Raw genomic sequence first — 23,275 nt, forward strand, 5'->3', positions numbered from 1 at the left:
TTACGGACAAGAAGGAGATATGTTATTGATTTAGACATAAGGAACATCAGTCGAAAAGTTCATATAGTAGCCAGCATTTGGCCTGTCACTAAGGAATTAGAAGATTACAGTACTCTAGGTCAATAGAAAATAATTGGTGTGAGTGAATTAGTGGCTGCCTCTTTCAGTTCAGCTGGATTGGAAACCACAAGACTCCATCTGGTTATGAAATGTTATAATTTGAAATACGGGAGACAGATAAAAGGTCAGAAGCAAAGGCATCTATTTGGCATAAGCTTAAGAAAAGAGTATAAAAGACAGAAGTTTACCGAAAAGAAAAGAAAGAAAAAAGACTGGGAGATGTGAAAGAGAGCAAATAAACTAAAAGAGGTGAAATAAGAAAGTAATATATCACCAATAAGAAACAGAACCTGTTTCTAAGTCTATTTATTATTCATTGTCAGCAATGAACAATAGTTTGTTATCAGTGATGTCGAGAAAACCCACTAGTAGAGAAATATATATGCAAAAACGGCTCGTTTGGGTTGAGAAAATATTTTACATAGAAGAGCGAACAACTTTTCGACCTTGTTCGCTCTTCTATGTAAAATATTTTCTCAACCCAAACGAGCCGTTTTTGCATATATAATAGTTTGTTATGTTTATATTAGTATGAGTGAATTCCTAATAGTACAAATTAAATATGACTGATGGATGTATGAAATGTAAGCGAAGTACGAGAACAGTACAAACGTAACATTGGCAAACTTATCTATATTTTCAATAACATCGCAATGAACTGAACAACGCAACAGTTAAATGATTTTACTGATTCTTTTACTTACTATCCTGCACTTATGTCTGCACACCACACAACCAAAGCCTCCACTTTTATGAAAAATTTCTAAATGTTGTGTCAACATGACATTAAAAGCTCTCTTTAGCAAACAAATATCTAAATCAAAGGAAAATAAAAATATGCTTTTAATCAAATTGCTTGAAAAACGCTCTTTAAAGCAGCCGCAAGATGGCGAGAAGTTAATTTTCTTCAACTCCTATAGGAATAGAGATAAATCTGCTCCCGAAACTTTCCTACGGGTTACAAAAAAAATCCCTAATTGCAGCATATTCTTCCCATGAGTTTGCACATGTTTTGAATCCTTAAGCACATATAGAAATGAGCATTTTACTTCTTTTGCTCACAATTTTAAATTGCGAGTTGTATGACCTGTATTAATACACAATTTGAATAAATTAATGCAAAGAGTTTTAAAGTGCTTTGAAGAACAAGAAAGATCTTACAATACATATCTTAAAGTCAAGTTTTTTATATCTTTCTAGGTAACAGCATATAACTGGAAACCACGATGTTTAATTATGATAGCTTTTTTGATTTTTTGTGTGAATATTTGAAACCAAAACCAGATATGCTTACAGCTTTATTATGTTTATTTGTAGTTACGCACAAAGCTGCACAGTGACCTGTTTGTGTTCTGCTTACCACAAGTATCAAAACCCGATTCATAGTTGTATAAGTCCGCAGACGTATTGCTATGCTACTGAGTGCACTTAATTATGAATTGTAATAAAGCTTAGAATAAGAACAAAAATACAGAACTCAGTAAAAAGTGAAGAACTGATCTAAAACTTCATGTAGGATTGGCAGAAAATTTAAATAGGCCACGAATTGAATGTAGAAAGACTATTATGACATGTAGAAATAACTCATTATTTTAGTGTTACTCCAATACCGGATAACTATAATACCAAATCAGCACTTCTATATAATACCAGATAAAGATCACCACAGGAAGAGGTGGGAATTAGTGAAAGGATCAACTACCAGAATCAGACAATTGGACTACCAACACCTCTGTGTATGAAAGTAAAAGAGGCCTGAAACTGCTTTGCAACTTCTTGACTTGTCCGGTAGTTGGAAGCTTGTGTCCTGTAATGTTCTCCATCTGATCAAGGAACTTGGCTATGTCAGACCTCAGCTTTGACTTGGTTGACTTGGAAGCCAGAGTTTGTAACTCAGGAGGATCATATTGTTTTCCACTTCTAATTTCCAGTTGAAATATCTGAAATAAAAAAAAAAATACAGTTATTTCTGTTCATATATTTAATTGGTATGAATAATGTTATTACAAATAAATACCCTTGTCAAAACCTTGTCAAATAATACAACAATGGTTAAAGCTTCAAAAATGAATGTCTACAAGTGGTAAAAATATATTTATTTTTGGGTCGCTAATAAGCTGACTGGAAACACTATGTGGGGAGGGTCGTCACACCTCAAGGCAAACGCTCACTGGTTAAATTTTTTTGCTCAATTTTCAGTGAGCTGTTCTTAAAATATTTAATTTTGAATATTTTCAGAAAATGGAGGAAACGAGCCCGATTTTACTGAAAAACGCGGTGAAATATACATGCCTTGGGTCACGCCTTAGAATGATCCGATAGACCTGAAACTCTTTTGGTGTTTCAACAACTAGCATGTTATGTGTTAAAAACATTAGGATAATGTAAAACTATTTCTGTTACTTTTGAATCGCACTAATATATATACATATTGAAACGTCAATGATCAAAACGAGAGCAATTTAGCCCAAACCCAAAACACAATTTCAAGACAACAATCAAGTGTCAGTGAACCTAAATAAACTACAAGATCAAGCATTAGTTAAGAAGTTTCAAAACCTAAATTCTAACACAAGCTTATATAGCCTGTAGTCTGTCTAAGGACCAACAGAAGAGTACGTGACATGACCAAAAATAAGGATATATCCTCAGAAAAGAATTGTAACCAATTTAAAAGCTAAACAAAACATCAATACGACTTAACCGCAGAACGAGTATCGCCCATAAAAACGGTAAGTCTTAAGATTTATAACGTTAAAAACCGGGTTTCAATATCCACAGTTGGCAGAGCACAGATAGCCCATTGTGTAGATTTGTGTTTAAAACTAAAACTAAAGAAATATATGACAGATCAAGGACTAAAACAAACAAAAAACGATTATATGATACAACCTAGGACTAGAATACAGCCTAGCGACCCGACCAAAATCCAAACCAATCAACCAGTGAGAAGGAAGGTCCAGCATGGCCAGGTGGGTTAAGGCGTGCGATTCGTAATCTGAGGGTTGCGGGTTCGAATCCATGCTGCACCAAACATGTTCGCCCTTTCAGTCGTGGGGGCGTTATAATGTGAAGGTCAATCCAACTATTCGTTGGTAAAAGAGTAGCACGAGAGTTGGTGGTGGGGGGTGATGACTCGCTGCCTTCCCTCTAGTCTTACACTGCTAAATTAGGAACGACTAGCGCAGATAGCCCTCGAGTAGCTTTGCACGAAATTCAAAACAAACAAAACCAGTGAGAAGGCTAAACAAAATATCATAACTGCTATATTTATACTGCCTATCGAGAAAAAATAAACAACAACACAAAACAGACCAAAACTACAGCAAATAAAAGCTGCACGACTTGTCTAGAAAAAATTTAAAAAAAACAACTATAAGACAAATAAATGATTCATGGATAGCATAAAACAAAGGGAATGGATTATAGTTAAATAAATACAATGACAGAAAGGAAGATATAAAAATACACAAAAAGAAAGAAAAATATAAGGGTATTCCAGTTAAAACCGTCTAATTTGTTCTCGTTCACAGAGCAGAAGTTTTCTAAGCCTGTAAAGTATCTTATAAGCCAAACGTGTATCTTGTTGATCTTACGGTTCAAGCATATCTCTATGTAATTACATTTATTCTAGACAGGCAGGTTCATGGCTGTAAGTTACTTCAACTGCCTGAGGTCTCTTATAAATTATGTCTTCAGTATTTTTCTAGTTTAATATACAATTCTTTGATGTTATGTAAGGTCGATAAACTCGCGTATTACTTATTCATTTATTTTTATGTTTCTTGTCCATTGCCTATGCGCCTTGTGAATCTTTGGAGTAATTTATATAACCTGTTTTGTTTTGTAACATACAATAGGTATTTTCAAGTCGTATTTGAAAAATTATTTGTGATATAAACTTATTTTGGTTATTTTATTACTATTTGCTACAAATTTAACCGTAGGCGTGATCACAAGGTGGCGATATTTGGTGTGTTCTTTTTTATTTGCACTTTTTTTTTTTTACCTTACTCAGATAAAGTTCGATATTTAAATGTTTCACAAGTTTCAAATGGAAAGCTAAAGTTGAAAACTGCCTTTTTAAAATTTGAGTTAATGGAGTAAAAGATAAGACCCATAGATCAATTTGTACAAAATAGTTTTTGAAAATTAGTCAGTAATTATTTTAATACTTCTTCATTGTTCAGATCTCATGTTCACGAGTGTCAAAATAGGCTTATGTGTTCATCTGCTCATGCGCCCAAAAATTACCCATGAGATCTTAAGGATTAACTTTGACTTTTAAAACATATTTTGCCAAACATTTTAATTATTTATGAATTCATGACTTTGCATATATATTGTTTTACGTATACGTGTGGGTTTTTTATTCTTATAGAAAAGCTCCATCGGAATATCTGTTGTGTCGACCCTGATTTTAGTGTTGGAAATCCGTAGACTTACGGCTGTACCAGCGGAGGACGTGGTATTACAAAATTCCTGTAGCAACTTATACTTCATGCAGAAAATAAATGACATCACCTTTTATATTTTCTTCTCCAGTTATTTACACTGAGTGTTGTAATAAGCGAAAACATAAACATTACATCAACACATAAGATATGTGGAACTTACCAATTACGCCATAAAATAAGATATCTATATCTCATCGATTACTCCATGAAATAATGTATATATATGTGTGGATTTCATCGATTATTACGTCATTACATATATGGACTTTACCTATTACTTCATAACATAAGTTATGTGGACCTCATCAATTACTTCATGACATAAGATATGTGGACCTAGCCGTTTATGAACAATAAGAAACAAGTCGGTAATTTGAAATCATATTCTTGTTGCTGTGTACAGTTCTACTCAACTTTTAAGTAAATAAATGTTACATCTTTTTACAGTATTTACTTCTCAAAGATATCGTGAAGTTGTTTTATTCCTTAAATACATAAACTTTGTTTGGTTGTTATTAAATACAAATCTACAGAACGGGGTATCTGTACTATACATGGGATGGGTATGAAAACCTGAATTTTAGCGTTGTAAACTGTGAGAATTGCTGCTAAGCGTCATGGGAGCTCTGAGTGTGGGCCATCTACCAATTATCACTGCAGAAAAATATTTGAGAAATGTGATTTATATATTTCTTTTCTTTGTAGACCTTAAGACATTACAATATGGATATATCAAAGATTTATTATTTTCTAGGAACAGTGCAGTTGTAAGGTTGAAACTGAAGAACCATATGGTTGTTTCTTACACTGTGAATCATTACCAAACTTTTATTACCTCACGCTTTCTGCCGTAAAATCGAGACATTAATATATCACAGCCCTACTATTCGTTCAAGCAACAAAATGTATACCTTTATTTTATATACTTACCGATACCCCCGTAATGTCTTCACTATTTGGCGAAAATAAAACGATTCCCACTAATACTTTGAACTCTAAACATCGGGTTCGAATTTCCATAGAATCAAACATGCTCGCCCTTTCAGTCGAGGGAGCATTATAAAGTGACTGTCAATCCCACTATTCGTTGTTAAAAGAGTAGCCCAACAGTTGGCGGTGGGTGGTGATGACTAGCTGCCTTTCCTCTAGTCTTACATTACTAAATTGGGGATAGCCCTCGTATAGCTTGGCACGAAATTCAAAAACAAACAAACAAAAACGACCTGACCAAGTATTTCAATTAAACATTCATAGAATATGTATACAAGCATATATATACATATATAGATATTCATATTTCGTGTCAGATTATAACCAAGCTTCCTTAAACTTACGCTTTGTGAGCCGTTTAACGAACTTTCATTGATCACCAGATTAAATAATGAATTAAAAAAACATTAAATCTTCAATAGCACTTAAAGCTAGTTCGATACACATAATCTGTGAATTGCGGGTTTGAATCCCATCACCAAACAGGTACGCCCTTTCAACAGTGAAGATGTTATAATGATGTTCAATCCTATTATTCGACAAGAATTACCCAATCGTTTACGGTGGATAGAATTGGTTAGCTTTCTTCCCTTTGGTCTATCAGTTTTAAATTAAGAATTGCTAGCGCAGATAGCCGTCCAGTAGCCTTGCATTTAGAGTCCTGGTCAGCATTTAACGTATCAGTTTTTATTATTGTATTTTCATTGTGGAGACTGTTTTCCTACGTTAACTTAGTACACGTATGGTTATAGGAATGACTAACTGGCCGAACAATGTGAGATATTATCGTTAACAATAAGGGTACCTAACAAAAAGTTGTCACCTAATTTTTATAAATAATAATAATGTAAAAATAATGCATTTAATTAGCTGTGATCATCACCGATGTAATTCTATTATTGATCTAAGTAGGCAGGTTGGTTGTTCTGACCGAAAGCTTATATTGATAGACATTAAAGTCAGCTTATAGTTCATTACTAGACAGTTAGCAGCTACAAAGTAAAAAGTAGGAAGTTCCAACTTTGAACTGGTGAGCGAGAAAGGCGAACAGTTCGATGGTAGAAAAAGCGAGTTATCTATCCAGTGACTTTCCTTCATTACCAGCTCCCTCTTTCTAATGTCTCTCAATAAACGTGAACTTTCACATAGCATAAACACAAGGTGTTATGTTCAGTATTTCTCCTCTGCTATTAACGCATCCTATCAGTATATAATAGCTATTATATGTCAGTAAATCACATTGTTTGGACACGACAAATAATTAGATGTGATTTTATTCTAAAGAAAAACTGTCTTTTGTATGCGATGCTTTGTGTTTCTAGCATAGTTGTTTCGGTCATCTCAGTTAGTTTGAAGTTAAATACGAAGCTACATCATGGTTTAACTGTGCTCTGCCCACCACGGGTATCGAAATCCGGTTTCTAACGTTGTAAGTCCGCAGATACATCAACTGGTATGATACGATTTATGTTTCTTCACGACATTTTTGATAAGCTTTCAGTAAACATTATAAGTCTTTTGTACAGAACACAATCAGAACCTTTAATAAAACAGTTTTCCTAAAAATTAATGCATTAATAAAGTAAGATGAGTATTCAGTACCATGTATTGTATTCACTTCTTTTATAAGAAACGTTACACACAAAGTAATATAACAAAGTAACAATAACAAATTAGACAAATAGTAACTTTATTTCTCTTGCCAGCTGCCATTTAGTTGATCAAAACTGAGAATCTGACAAAAAAAAAAAAACATTGTAAACTGTGAAGTACTTAAATAAGACAGTGTTGTTAATACAGATAAATAAATTATAGACTAGACTGTCAAACTTTGAAACAAACCGTTGGTAAAGCTTTTGTATCTAGATGCGTGTGATATCATGGGTTCAATATCTAAAGATACGTATTGCATCGAATACTAGAATGAGATGTCCACCTTCTATCAATGTAAATAGCTTTAATCAAGCCATTAAAATGTTAATCGTTTTCATTAGTTGTTTTTGTTTATTCTATATGATTCCTTGACCAACTAATCTTTTATTAGTAATTTCTAGTTGGCTGATCAAATGAGAGTAAAAATAATATATTTTCTAGTCTAATTAGACAGGAAATATCTGTACTCCTAGAAGTACTTCCTGAATGCTTTCGTACATCTTCACTTCCATTTATTATGTCTTCAGCCAAACCTTCGCAATCATCTATTATCTTAGCGATGTCATTCACGGTATAGTAGTTTACTTTGGAAACCTTTTCTTGGTAAGAGTAATATATTTTGTTCATCTGTAATGTTAGTCTTTTTTTGAAATGTTTGTACATTTGTGTTACAGGAGGCCCTGTTGTAATGTCTTGGTCAGTTAAGAAAGTTTCTTGAATGCCAGAAAAGTTAGCACTAGAATACATTATAGGTAATATATATACATACGCTATTCCTTGTTTAGTGCTACTCTTATTATTAAATTGTTATTACACACATTATTTTACGCCGTTCACTTGGTATACAGATGTAGAGTGAATCTCATGAGATGGCCGAAACTCGTAAAAGATAAAATTGGGCTTAAGTTTGAAAATATTGTTAAAAGCGATGAAACAGTATATTCTAATCTCTATAAGTAACAAAGTTAAGAACAATATAGTTAATTAGCTATACTTATTCAAACGTTGTTGTTGTTTGTTTGTTTTTTTATTTAACGTTTAATTACTATTAATATGTAGTAAGTGAGGTCAGGGTCTAAAAGTAAGTCCAGTCCTTATTGGGTCACCCGTAAGTTCACGGACTTACAACGCTAAGATCCGGGGTTCAGTTCTCTGCGGCGGACAGAGTGCAAATAGCTTACCATGTGACTATGCGCTGAAACAGACAATTTAACGGTTACGTCTCTGGGAAGAACTGATTTAAAGTGAATGTTATCATAAGGTGTAAAGTGTCTTAGCTGGCAATATTTGTATAATAGTAATTTCAAAATAAGATTCGCGCTGATAATAATTTAAATCACGTTATTAGTAAATCACCTAGTGCAGGTTTCCATTAACAAGAGTAACTATAGTGTTTCAACTATTCTTTGACAAACATATTTATATTTCGCATTTCACCAAATACGCTGTACTGTACAATTCAGTCTACCTGATGAGTCCTGGTATTACAAGATTATTCCTCAGTGGACTTAGCAGACAGCCTGATGTGGCTTTGCTATAAGAAAACACACACACATGTAGAAGATTATTAAAAATTGTTAATGTATAAAAGGGGAATAGGGATCTTAAAACAATTATACAAATAAAATAGATTGCTTAAAATGAAAGTGCAATCGCTAAAAGTCAAGAAATGAGCGTAAAGTTAGAGATATCGTGTTGACATTATTTCAATTAACCTCTCTTGTTAAATTAACAAATCTTAACAATCTTGTTTCTTTAGTTTTATGTCCCTCTTTTATGAACTTAAATCTGAATTATACAGTCGTGTGAAAAAGTTAGAACACCTTATGAAAGCCTGTGTATTTTTGTAACATTTTGGATATATAGATATTTACTCTCAATTTCAACAATGCTGAGAGATTATAGGAATATAACTAAACAATTAAAACTGAAGAAAAGACAAAAATGCATATTCTAACTGAAGGAAAAGTTAGGACACTCCCACATTTATTCCCACTTAAAATGGCTCAACTCACACACAGATGTATCACACCAGGTGCACATGATTAGAAGATCGTTACTCAGCATGTTGAATGAGGCTTGCCCTATTCAAACCTCAGACATTTAGTTTGGTGTGCTCCTGACTGTTGAAGTGAGAGTGAGCACCATGGTGAGAGCAAAAGAGCTGTGAGCCCTTCAAAAAGAAAATTGTAGCAGCTTATGAGTCTGGTAAGGGATTTAAAAAGATCCCAAAAGATTTTGAAATCAGCCATTCCACTATTTGGAAAATAGTCAACAAGTGGAGGGCTTTCAAAACAACTGCCAACATGCCCAAGTCTGGTAGTCCAAGCAAGTTCACCCCGAGAGCAGACCGCAAGATGCTAAAAGAGGTCTCCAAACACCCTAACATGTCATCACTGGACCTACAGCAGGCTCTGGCTACTGTTGATGTGAAAGTGAAACCCTCTACAATCAGAAAGAGACTGCACAAGTTGCAACTTGCATGAGAGGTGTGCAAGGAGGAAACCTTTGCTCTCTAAGAGAAACATCAAGGCCAGACTGAAGTTTGCCAGAGAGAATATAGACAAAGACCAGGACTTCTGGAAAAATGTTTTTTGGACAGATGAGTCCAAAATTCAATTATTTGGACACCAGAACAGAGGACATGTTTGATGTAAACCAAAAATAGCATTCCAGGAAAAGAACCTTATACCAAGGTATAATGTTGTAACTTACAACATTATAAGTACAAATACATATATAATACATATATATTGTATGTTATACAATAAATTTGTAGTAATTGGGCCATCAAATTACTCTGACTGAGTTTTCTCCAGTAGCAAATATTTTATTGTTCAGTGTTTTGAAGTGTCATGGTTTGGAGCTGCTTTGCTGCAGCAGGACTGGACATCTCACAATCATAGAATCCACCATGAATTTTACTGTGTATCAGAGGGTGTTTGAGGATCATGTGAGATGATCTGTACCAAAATCAAAGCTGAAGCAAAACTGGACCCTGCAACACGACAATGACCCAAAACATACCAGTAAATCTACCAAGGCTGAAAACTAAGAAATGGAGAGTCCTGGGATGGCCGAGTCAAAGCCCAGATCTTAATCCCATTGAGATGCTGTGGGGTAACTTGAAACGGGCTGTACATCTCACAGCTGAAATAATTCTGCATTGAGGAGTGGGGCAAACTTTCTTCAGACCGATGTCAGAGACTGATAGATGGCTGGCTACAAGAAGCGTTTCACTGCAGTTATTTCATCCAAAGGGAGTAACACTAGTTATTAGAGGGTAGGGTGTCCTAACGTTTTCATCAGTTAGAATATGCATTTTTGTAGAATTACATTTATAGAAGATCTTGAAAAGTCTTTCCTTCAGTTTTAATTGTTTAGTTATATTCCTATAATCTCTCAGTATAGTAAAATTGAGATTAAATATCTATATATCCAAAAATGTTACGAAAATACACAGGCTTTCATAGGGTGTCCTAGCTTTTTCACATGACTGTATCTCATATAGTACTTACAAATATTGACATATAACAATACCTGAGAATCCAGAGGTTATGAACAAATTCTGACTACATTTTTGAAATCAGCACCATCAAATTACTCTGACTGAGTTTTCTCCAGTAGCAAATATTTTATTGTTCAGTGTTTTGAAGCTCCATGTAAATTATAGATTCCATTAACAGGATTGGATGTTAACGGTTATACAGCCGTTGTTGCTTGCTAGGTAGTCAAATAACCATAAAACCTACTCTACACAATGCGGAATGATGCATTTAGTAATATTAGCCACGTTTTAGTACAAAACTCACACCCAACAATATAAAATAATAATAATAAAAAAAATAAATTGACGATTCCTGTTATAAACCACTACAGTGATCCATGATACAGTGTTCTTAAAGGTCCAGTACAGTGCAGTATCGTGTATATTATTACTGAATAATAGCACAATCAAATTGTGAAAATTCTTGAGTAAGTTGGAAGAAGTACAACTTCAGTAAGTTGTTCTATTAGAGTATCGAAATTACAAGAAATAAGAAAACAATTTTTCTATAGTTTGAAAAGATAATTTTCCTTGATGATTATGTAAGTGATTTGTAGATTTCAAAATAATTCACTTGAAAGCTTATTACATTACAGTACGTTTTCTGAAGAAGACTGAAGTGCACTAAATGAAAAATCTATTTTTCTTTTAAATACTTCATCTTTGGACTAACTTTGGACTGCACAAGGAGTAATATTAAAAGATACTTCTTAATATTACTAAATATTCATCCTTCGGTAAAAATTCTATTCTCATACAGTTTGTTAGACACTGTTCTAAGAAGCCATTAGAGGAAGCGAGGAATAATATGTTATAATATATATTCAGTAACGACAAAGGCCTTTGTTGGGCCACTTGGAGACGATAGACGTAAAAGCGCTATATATATATATATATCATCAGTTTTCATGAGCAACATTTGTCATGCTATAAGCCAAATTAAGCAAGCGAATGTTTAAGAGAAGATCTTGTATAAATTATCTTTAAGTACTAACAGCGGTGAAAGGGTGACGTGAAAATCATGGTGGAGCAAGTGAGTCCAGGAATCGGCAGTAAGTAGAGTTTGTGAAGTCCAGAGATTTGTGTTACGCATGTTACCTATTTATAGTTAAGCAAAAATGAATACAAAACTGCAGTTTATACATAACTAGAACAAGGAAGTTCTACACTTTAACATGAACACGATATTCATGTTTACAGAGAAGAAGGAGGAGAAATAATTGGCTATTGAAACAGCGATCAACACACTGGGAGAACAGATGAGATATACTAAAGAAGGCAAGCATAAATGGAAAGCCTTGTTCCTTATAACAAAAAAGGATTATTTTAACTAGATGTACCTCTGCAGTGTCCCCGAAAGTGTTCTATTTCAAGAGTAAATAAAACCATAATTAAAAGTAACAAATACTTTAATGTCTTGTTTTTGAAATTAATATGCTATGTTGTATTGTAGTCTACAGAGTGCATGATGTTTCTCGATATTCATGGCATCTGCACGTTAAGCGTCTCTTATTTGACGTCATTTTAGTGTTCACTGACTGACTGACAGATACGCTACTGTATAATGGCTTAAACAGATGATCTCTCCAGTCGGACTGCGGCCCCTTTTGAGGTAATAATACCCCCCACCCCACCAAACAAGTGGAGGCCAAAAACCTGCTGAAGGTATTTATATAACATAATACTAAATGTCATCGACGCGGATTTGTCAAGCCTAGTAGGTATCACTGGAGGAGCTGAGAATTCTAAAGAGTAAGAGATAGTGGACTTAGAGACACAATGCAAAGATACTGAGGCCAAGATGACTGAGTATCTACAAACAGCTTGATCCCAAGATAATTATATAACTAATATATTTTTTATATTATTTTATCCAATGGGCGAATAGGAAAGATAGCATAACGTACGTGACGATTATGATTAGCCGTCATATGAAGAACCTTGTGATAAAATAGTATACAAATAGCGTACGTAAAATGTGTTATTTGAATACTAAATTACTATACTTTTATTATAAATAACTTACATTTCAAGAGAATTTAAATTATAAGATATTATTCTAGAAATATGCACAAGAAAACTTATACGCTAAGTTTGTTAATCGTATAATACTGATGTATTTATGGACTTTTTATTATTTAGTTAGTTTGTTTGTTGTTTTTTTAAATTCGCGCAAAGTTACAAGCTAGCCGTCCCTAATTTTGCAGTGTAAGACGAGAAGGACTGATTATAAGATTATTCATCACCAACCATCGCCATCTCTTGGGCTACTCTTTTACCAACGAATTGTGAGATTAACCGCACATTATAACGCCCCCACGGTTGAAAGGGCGAGCATGTTAGGTGTCACGGGTATTCGAACCCGCTACCCTCAGATTGCGAGTCAGCCGCCTTAACAACCTGACCATGCCGGGCCGTTTTATTAGTAGTAAACTTTTAATATTGTATAATTTAAGTATATTGTACATGAACAAAGAATATAATTATTCCTGTATTTAAAGTCAATTTAAAGTGCACCAATATAATTTTTAACCATATTAATGTGTAATCAAACCCAACAATATACTATTATTGTATTTGAAACGCATGCGCTTTCTACTCGAAATACATTGTTGAATGTATTGAAACGATATTCAACATTTAAACTAAGTTTTATAACATTAAAAGTTCAGTTGCTTGTGAACTTAACTTTTTGCTTGCTTATCAACAACCCTGTTGTCCCTGTTAATACAGCGGTAAGCTGACGGATTTAGAATGCTAAAATCAGGGGTTCGAGTCCCCCTCGGTGAACTTAGCATATAGCCTGATGTGGCTTTGGTATAAAACACACACACACAACCCTGTAAAAACTCGAATGAGGATTTTCTCAGCGTGATGCATTCTGCGCAAAATGTGAGGCAATCGCTTATGCTGTGGTGACTTTGTAGTTGGACTTTTTGACCTGAAGCACTTTACTCCGGTGATCTGTAGTAGTCAGAACCGTTGAAGTCCAAAGGTTCGTTCAGTTTGCTTACATGTACAGCAAGCTTTTTTATCGCGAAGTACCATATTCTTAAAACAAGAATTTAACATTCTTTGACAAAACTAGACACAGAAGACGTAAAAAGTAAAATTTCTTATTTTTTGATAATTAACGTTACTGTCTACCATGTTGTTTATCGTTCTGTACTGTCAACCGAAATGTTATTACTGCTGGTGGGGTATACTTAATTAATGGACAAGAAAATTAAAATATTTTAACTTTCGCTGAGATATCAGCGGATGTTCACATTTCTCAGCCTCTAGTGGAAAGTTGTAGAGCACTAAATTGTTTGAAAGAAGCGAAATTTGAAAGAAACAAAAACTCCTTTAATCTAGTGATTAATTTGCAAAATCATAAATAAGCAAGAAAAATTCTTAGAATCAGTACCAGTAGAGTACACCACTCTATATATGCTAATTGAGGAAGAGCTACATAAAAAGCGCTCACAAAGAGCTATCTCAAAGCTTTGCATGTGGCTAATCTATTGAAGACTAAACAATTTTCTATTGAAAATTTGTGAATTGTTGTTACGCGAAAAAAATAATATCCTAGTTCAACATGCTTAAGCAATACCTGAAGGCTAGGTATAATAGCATTGGCTCATAAAACCTTTTCTGATTTTGGACCACTTTTCAAACATCATAAACAATCTCTTTATATAGATTAAAAAAATTTAACTAGCTACTCTGAAAATGCCACAACATTCTACACTAGACTACAGTTTTGCTTGATTTAAATATATATCGGTACACTTGATTAAGATTTATAACAATGGACAGTTTTATGTCATTATCATTGTTTTATATTCATCGTTTAACATATTTGTTAATAGCACAAACGTAGAAGTCGACATCGATCAGATTATAGAGGAATTGATTTAATATGTTTTGTAGAAATCTAGTGTTCTGAAAATAATATTTTATCACGCATGTTTAGAACAGTGATATTCATAAATGTATGTTCTTTATACGCTGAAATTAGGTTTCAAAGAAAGTGAGTTGCCATCTGGCAGCTATAAAAACACGCTCTCGACAAGCCCGGATGTCTATCAAAAATGATTGTCTGCCTCGCGTCTGTCTTCCAACTCGCAGAACCACGTAAATTATTGGTTTGTTTACGTCGCCCGTTCGTTCCAAAACCTACGCTTACTTACTGGAGCCTCGGTTTCCGGGTGTCAGCCTTCGCTTGCTACACTCAAGCAAGACCAACATTCCCTTCTGGATCAAATGTCAAATGTTTTTATATCATTGTCCAAAGTTAGCTAACAGCGTTGTGAAAATAGAACTTGGTGTCTGGCTCAAAATTATACCACGGAAAACAAACAAACAAAAAACTCGGATGTATAGAAAGTATTGTCCTTCCTTACTCACTGTCATAAGGTATATGTATGTTTATAATGATGCTTATTAATGTATGTTCCTGGACTTACTGGTCTGTTATAACTTAAAATGTATTCATTTCATTTTATTTGTTGTTTCAGATATTAGTTTATAGCTGACGTCTTTCCAAAAATTGTTCACATGAGGTGCCAAAACTTTCACGTAAAATCGGGTGATATTTAGCTCCTGGTATTATCACAGTTTAGCACATTACTTGATATCACGTTTATATATGTGTGTGTGTTTTTATAGCCAAGCCACATCGGGCTATCTGCTGAGCCCACCGAGAGGAATTGAACCCCTGATTTTAGCGTTGTGAATCCGTAGACTTACCACTATATGTCCTGAAATGCTCTTTGATGTTTGGTAACACAAGAATGGATTTTCTTACAATATAATGGTGTTGATTTGAACAAAATTTCCTGAGAAAAATTTAAAGATGAAATGAAAGTGGAGCATTTTTATTGAGCTGCCCCCCCTCTAGTACAGCGGTAAGTCTACGGATTTACAACGCTAAAATCAGGGATTCAATTCCCCTCGGTGGGTTCAGCAGATTGCCCGATGTGGCTTTGCTCTAAGAAAACACACACACATACACACATCTTATTGATCTAGGGGAATAAATATACGTCGCTTTACTCATTGAATACTATGCAAAATATGAATCTAAGAACACAAAAAATTATAAAAGTCAGTAACATTATTAATTTCACCGTTCGTAGTCGGTCTGAATGACCGAGACGGTTTTCACTTCTGGTAAGACTAATATACCATAAAAGCAAGAGAACCCACGAACTACTGAATTAGCTGATTTTTCGTAATTTGTAGAGTACATGAAATGAAAATGTGACAAATGATATAAATTCTTTAAATTTGTCACGAAGTACAGAATATTTGTTCAAAGACCAAATTTATAGAAACAAAAAAATTCTTTACTTTTGATTCAGTTCAGGAATTATATTTTAAAAACACTTTACTTCTGTTGCATTTACCATTTTCTTCACTGACAGAAAGGATAAGGTATCTACAGTAGTAAGTAATTCAAAGGAGAATTTTTGAACCAGGAAATCTCGCAGACTAGCATTCTAGATGTGACAACACAAGAACCGTAGAACTGCATACTTTGGTCCACTTTTATGTGAGACGTTTTCTTAGAGAAAAACATAAGTTCTTCTTTCCTTCAGGGTTTTTACTCTTTGATTTTTAACTGAAAATAAATAGAAACTATTTACTTATCTCCTAAGCAAAATACCAACCGCGCTATATTTCGTTGATTCAGTGGAAGCTACTTAACATTTATTTTAAAAGAAATACTTAATTTTGATCTAGGTGTTAGTAGCACGTCCACCGGGATGAGGGCAGGCTTCACTGAAGAGCTCTGATCCCAAATAATCGCATATGAGGTTTATTATTTTAATACTTTTTAATTATCTACGTCATAACTTCCATCGATATGAAAGTGTTATTTCTGCATCTCAAACTAACTTTTCGCCCCGTTATGCCTCCTTATAAAACACATTTTAAAACTTCATTGCAATGAGTATGTGTCTAATATGTTTATTGTAGCTGAGAAAATAAAATCCTATTTTGAATTAACTACCTATTTTAACTCAGGGTTATTTTAAAAGGTCAAATATAGATCTTAGCTTTTCTTGATACCTTTTTTAGAACTACAAATTTTACAGAAACTCACGGCAGATTTTGTTTATTATCCTCATCAGGATTTTTACCAGACGACTCTCAAATTGAAATTATTTCAGCTAAAATTATATTAAATTAACATATGAGTCCAAAATTGTAATTGGATCCCAGATCAGTCAGGATATGACGGAGCTATGAGCTGAAAGTTTGTATTTGAAAAACTCAGACCCATTCTATGATCCACTATGCCGTGACTAAAAAACACCTTAGATGTGAAAAAAGTGATGCCCCCCAAAAAAACGATTCAGCATACGACTTAAAGAAATGAAACCACAATTGGCGGCCCAACTGGTAGCTACACTTATAGCGTTCATAAAAATTTTAGAGCAAATATTAATTTATTAGTTAGCGAGGCTGTGTATTATGCTCTATCTACTATTATACTTCAAGCTGAATATGAGTCACTGTTAAGTAAGAGGGATCAGGGTGTCAGACACTCTAGCGAATATTAATTCCTAGTACCGAAGTCGTGGGATGCTGAGATAATAGCTATATCTTATCCATGGGTCCTGTCAAATTTCTGCTTGTTCTGCGGTAAATGATTATCTTGACAGCTTTTCTCTCATCTTATAGAGGGTCTCTGCTGTTCCCATTAGTCATAATTCTTTTCCATGAATGCACACTCATCTTTGATTATTGAGGTAGTTTACCTGACTCCTAACTTTCAGGACATTTTGGATATTTCTATTCACGAGTGACCACTGTTCGTGCTGACAGAGCTCCCCTCCACTAATGGCATATCTCCTGTGAAAAGCATCAACCAGAGATAGGACTCTGTCTCCTGATTGGCATATATCTATGGATTCTCTAGAGATTGCTCCACAAAGTATAAGATGCCTTAGCCTACTCACTACCAAAAAGATTTCATTTTGTCCAAGGGGTTGTTTTGATGAGAACACCATATCACACTTATTTTCCTTTTCAAAATTATGGCCGTAGGGTGATAGATTTTAGAGAACTTTGAAGCAATGAGAAAAGTTCAAGACTCAGAAGAGGTATCTCCCCAGAACTTGCTAACTTATTTACTTTCTACCCCGCCTCAGAACCTGACTCTTCCTCCTCCTCCAAGTTGTACATCTTACTTTTTGTAAAAGCGTTATTTCTGTGTAATAATAGAGTTGAGATGCTCACTCACATGTGTAAGAGTTTGGCTGTTCACCCATTCAAGGACAGCACAAACATCTGCAACAGTGATATCGTTAGATTATTACAGTAAAATTCCTTTTTCCTTCTACTGTGTGGTACTTTATGTTGTACAATTTTCCCAAAGAACAATCATTTAGAGCCTGCTAATAGAAAGTTTGAAGAATAACGAGTTATAAAATGTAATTATGTTTATCTCTTTGCACTTTAAGATTATATTCAAGAGAGGTAAAAACAAAACACAATCAATGTCATAATAGGCTGCAGAAGACAAAACATAAAAAACTGTTTGTGATGGGTGTATTAAATTGAAAGTCAATTGTAAAGAAACCTTTAATAAATTAATCTTATCATATTCGGTGCGTTTATGTGCTTGTTTTGAATTTCGCACAAAGCTACACGAGGGTTATCTGCGCTAGTTGTACCTAATTTTGCAGAGTAAGACTGTAGGGAAGACAGCTAGTCACCACCACCCACCGCCAAACTTGAGCTACTCTTTTACCAACGAATAGTTGGATTGATTACTACATTATAAAGCCCCCACGGCTGAAAGGGCGAGCATGTTTGATATGACGGGGATTCGAACCCAAATATTGCGAGTCAAGCCCCCTGACCATTTTGCTATGCCGGGCCCCAATGCATTGTGATCTTCCTTGTTAGCTATACTAAAAGAAAGACTGTAAAATAAATTAGCTCTGATAAATTTTGTAGGATGTAAATACATAATAACTTTAAACAATGCAAATGTTAAATTATGAAAAAAGTTAAGGTTACTATCTACAAAAAGTTGGCAACATCTAGAAATGACTAAAGTTTATAGAAAATTATTTTATAAAAGTAAACACGGTGACAAAACCTAATCACAACAACGTGAAGTTACACAACCACACCTTGTCCACGTAATCTTTATGTTATGATAACTGATTGCAAGGACATGCCAACTCAGGCCATTATGCAATTTGCCATTATGAAGTCTATCCGTCCATTATGAGCTATCTTTCTTGAAAGAAAACATGGCTAACTGCCAGTTAGTAAATTAAGTGTATTGTGAGCACCAGGAAAGTTGAGTTGTTTACTTAACCGATTCTTTATTCAAACTGAAATGAAATAAAACAAACTTCCAAAAATCTTATGTGTTAATTAATGGGAAGTTTAAGTCATAGCACAACCCTATATGACAAAGTGAACTTGCTTTTCATTAAAAGTTATAAATACAATAGATACATGTTAATTTTCTATCCTGACGCGGTTTGTTATCATAACACATTTCATTGTCGAGATATGGTTTCTTATCTATCAGTTTTACCATTAAATTACGAGTCGAAAATCCTCACCACTAGGCCATGCCAGGCCTTACTGGGGAATAGTTTCGTGGAACATTTTCACTACAAGGTTGGTTTTATCTGCTAGCTTTTATTGCACATTCATATTGTAATCAGAACATCTGAGAGTAGGTAATATCTCGAAAATTTAAAATAAAGATTAGGTGTTTCACATTAAAGATTTCATTTAGAGGGAATAAAGAATAAGAGTTTGTATCATTTAAACTTAATAAGGACTTGAAGAGAAAATTCGGTTAACAACAAGCTAATTTAATTTTGTATAATAATTTGTACATAATGAAAGGACCTGGCATGAAACATGGTCATCCTCTCATTCATGAGGGCATTATAATGTGACAGTCAGTCTCACTCTTCGTGGGTAAAAGAGTAACCCAGGAGTTGGCGGTGGGTTGTGATGACTTGCTGCCCTCCCTCTAGTATTACACTGCTAAATTAGAGCCAAATAACCTTCGTGTAGCAAAATTCAAAATAACCAAACTATGCAATGAAGATTATTTACAAAATTTTCTAATTCGAGGTTGGTTCAAAGATGAAGCCTATGAATATAGTATTTAAAAACATGTATATAGAAAAGGAACAGTAACAATTCTTTAAAAACAATCTGGTTCCGAACACATTAAGAAAACCTATAGTGACTTAGCATTACCCTAAACAGTTTTAAAAATTGAACTGTGTCTTTTCTAAATATACAACATTTATTCAATAACGATATTAAATAATGTTTCAAGAACAGTGGGTAACACAGTAGAGAAATATTGAAAAATTCATTTTCTGGTTTGGAAAACAATTAAGCCCATATGTAAACGTGATGATGTACACAATTACTTAATAAAGGACATATTTATGAAAAATTTTAAGATTGAAAAGAACACGTAATAAAATATCTAGAGAACCCAAAATAAATTGTGACGTATAACAATTTATCTCGGACAAGTCTGATTTATTACGTGACGTACGTTACGTCTTAGAATTTGAAATAGCTGAAAATTTTAATTTAGAAGTTAATTAAATGTTAGCATGCATCAACTTTATTATATTTGTCAAAAGATTGATACACACAATTTATTTCTTAACATAAATATATTTTAATATACAAAAAATACAATTTATAATAACGGTTTTTACAAATAGTTAATAAAAATAATTATTTATATACAAAATTTTACAAACTCACAAACAATATTCAATCTTCTATCTAGTTTGTAACTGAATATTTTATCAACGGTCCAGATACACAAGGCACAAAGTACTTTTATGTTGATACACAGGTACTCTTCACTTGACAGGAATACTTGCTACCTTTATTCTTGTTTAACCTAAGGCGGTTTACGAGCTCACATTTTACTGAGGAAGATATTTAATGTCCTCTTAGAAATGCTAACGTCCGAAGTTAATTCACTGAAATTCGAAATCTATAAACGTTTCTGCACACATTATCTAGTTTTCCGATAATTAAGCGTTAATCACAGTCATAGCTTCCGAGGCTTATAATTTAGTGACTGTAGCTGACTAATAATATTTTGTTCTATCTCTCGGCGCGTCGATTTATATACTTTAAGGCGAGATTCTCGAATGTTCAACAATGTTCAAAGACATGCTAGTGTTTTCGTAAACTATATATTATTGGATCTTGTTTTCGAGAATTTTCTACAAATTTAGAGAACAGGTGGGACTGCACAATACACATCCAATAATATTGGTCACATGCGTGAAACTGAAATAAAAGTAGGTATTAAAATAAGTATGTAACAATAAATCCATTACAATATATATATAAAGCTTGGAAACGATCTCAGAGTAGTTCAAGGTTACAATAAAACCTAAGAAAAAATAGTGAATTCACTGTACAATTATGATACATTAGTTCACGAAAAGTAATTATTACCTCACTAGCGTAAAACCACTTCAAAAATGACGGGAAATCACTGGAAACCAAAATATTCCCTACAAAATTGGTAATACACAAAATAAATATAAAATTTTCTCATCCAGAAACATGGTACAAATTGTTCCTGAATCCACTACATGTAACTAACGAACATGCTACATATTGGTGGTTTGGACAAAATATTAAGACATACATGTGATTACCTACACACCTGTTCTTCTTCTGAGGAAAAGTTGTCCCTTTTCTTCACAGATAATTGGTATCTTCAGTCATAAACAAAGCATTTTTCGTAATAATTCCCAAACATAGAATTACGCTAATGTTTGGCTTATTTTCCATAAGTGTTGATAAGGTAGGGTGCGAATGTAACTCCATGTCTTCGATGACGGAAGTCTTCCAGGCTTTCCTACTTAGCTTGACGTCAAAATTATGTGAATGATACTATGTCTCACACAGTTTAATTTCACAATATATTTTTCGCAGAACCCCCTGTTATTTTGCGGATCTTACTCGAATACTTGAATATAAATCAGTGAATCATAAGAACTATATAAATAATACATTTGTCAGTTTGTCTATATGGAAGTTTTTTGTAAATTACTTAATTAAACACTACAGATCTTATATCGTTAAGAACTACAATACATTTGTCACACGAGTACAGATTGCATATTGGCTTTGCCATTCAAAATCGCTTTACGTTTTTTGTTTATTTGTTTCCTTAGTTAAATTTTTCAATGCAACAAATATGCTGCACGATAGCACACTATCGTTATCGTCACGTGACAACTGGCTTCAAGTTCAACTTCAGTTTTTTTTTTGTTATTTGCAAATTATTTCACGTAAACAACAGGTAACATGTGTGTAATTTCCTTTAAAAAACTAATATTACGCTAAATACAATTTACATGGCTTTCTCGATGTCCATCAGTAGCACAAGTGCGTCTACGGACTTATATCGTTAAAAACCGGATTTCAATACCCGTAGCTGGAAGAGTACAGATAGCCTTATGTAGCTTTGTGCATAATAACAAAAGAAACAATCTTTCTCGATTTATTTAGGCCTAAGATTTGCGTGCACAGTTCGTTCGAAACCATATGCTTATTATTTTGTGAAAATTCCTTCAGACATCTCTACATATACAACTAAGTGTGCCTTCATTATAACTTATACATTTACATTACTTTGTAATAAACTGGCTTCTGCTCGTTTCATAGACAGCATTAAATACTTTTTTATCACATATTTCTTTGGTACTTATTTTATTTATTGTTTCTGTGAATTTCTTTGTTTCAAGTCATAAAACATTGCCATACACCGAACTCTCATAAATAAGTATATAATGATTACATTATCTTGTTTTGTGTAGCTCTATTAAATAAAGTTGCATAAGTATAGTTTTATTAAATAAAGTTACATCTACGTAAGAGTTTGTCTGACTGCTTACACATTTTTCAAATAGACCAGAAAATATAACTTAAATACCATGCGTCAAAAGGAAAGAATAGGAGGGGGAGTGAATGGAATGAAAACTACGGTAAATGTTTTGCGGTCGAAGCTGGTATTCCACATAAAAACTGAATCAATTTTAACATATGTTATGTGAAGCATTTCTATGTACAAATCTACCAGAACATCAAATTATGTTTTCAACTAAGCTTAAGTTTATAGTTTTATCGTATATTTGTTGTTTTTAATAATTAGGTTCTTTGATCTAGTCATATGTAATTTTTCATTCACAAAAGTAAACACAAAGGCAATGGAGCCTTTCAATATATCACGCGTTAGTTAAAAAGAAGTTAAAACATTATCTACAACTACGACTGGTTATTCTTACGCATAATTTTAGATAAAATATGTACATTTATTAAATTGTTCGTTTTTGTTTGTTTGTTTGCTGTTAATCCCAAATACAATTGGTTATCTGTACTTTGCCTGTCACTGGAATCGAACTCCGAATTTAACATTTATCGCTGAGCCACCAGAGGAGTAATTTATCAAATTGAGTAAAGTTAAATAAACGACCTTTAC

The 23,275-nt window shown here is 33.7% G+C and overlaps 1 long non-coding RNA gene across 2 annotated transcripts in view; it reads right to left on the reverse strand.

Annotated features, from left to right (window-relative positions):
* Positions 1–616: 616 nt before the first annotated feature.
* LOC143235571 (uncharacterized) overlaps positions 617–23,275 on the reverse strand; it is a 68,488-nt gene continuing 45,829 nt past the window's right edge. For both annotated transcript variants that reach the window (XR_013019300.1, XR_013019299.1), the window contains one exon: positions 617–2,060. This is a non-coding gene — a long non-coding RNA (uncharacterized LOC143235571). The remainder of the gene's footprint in view (positions 2,061–23,275) is intronic.

Source organism: Tachypleus tridentatus, chromosome 12, assembly GCF_004210375.1.
Source record: "Tachypleus tridentatus isolate NWPU-2018 chromosome 12, ASM421037v1, whole genome shotgun sequence".
Classification (NCBI taxonomy): Eukaryota; Metazoa; Arthropoda; class Merostomata; order Xiphosura; family Limulidae; genus Tachypleus; species Tachypleus tridentatus.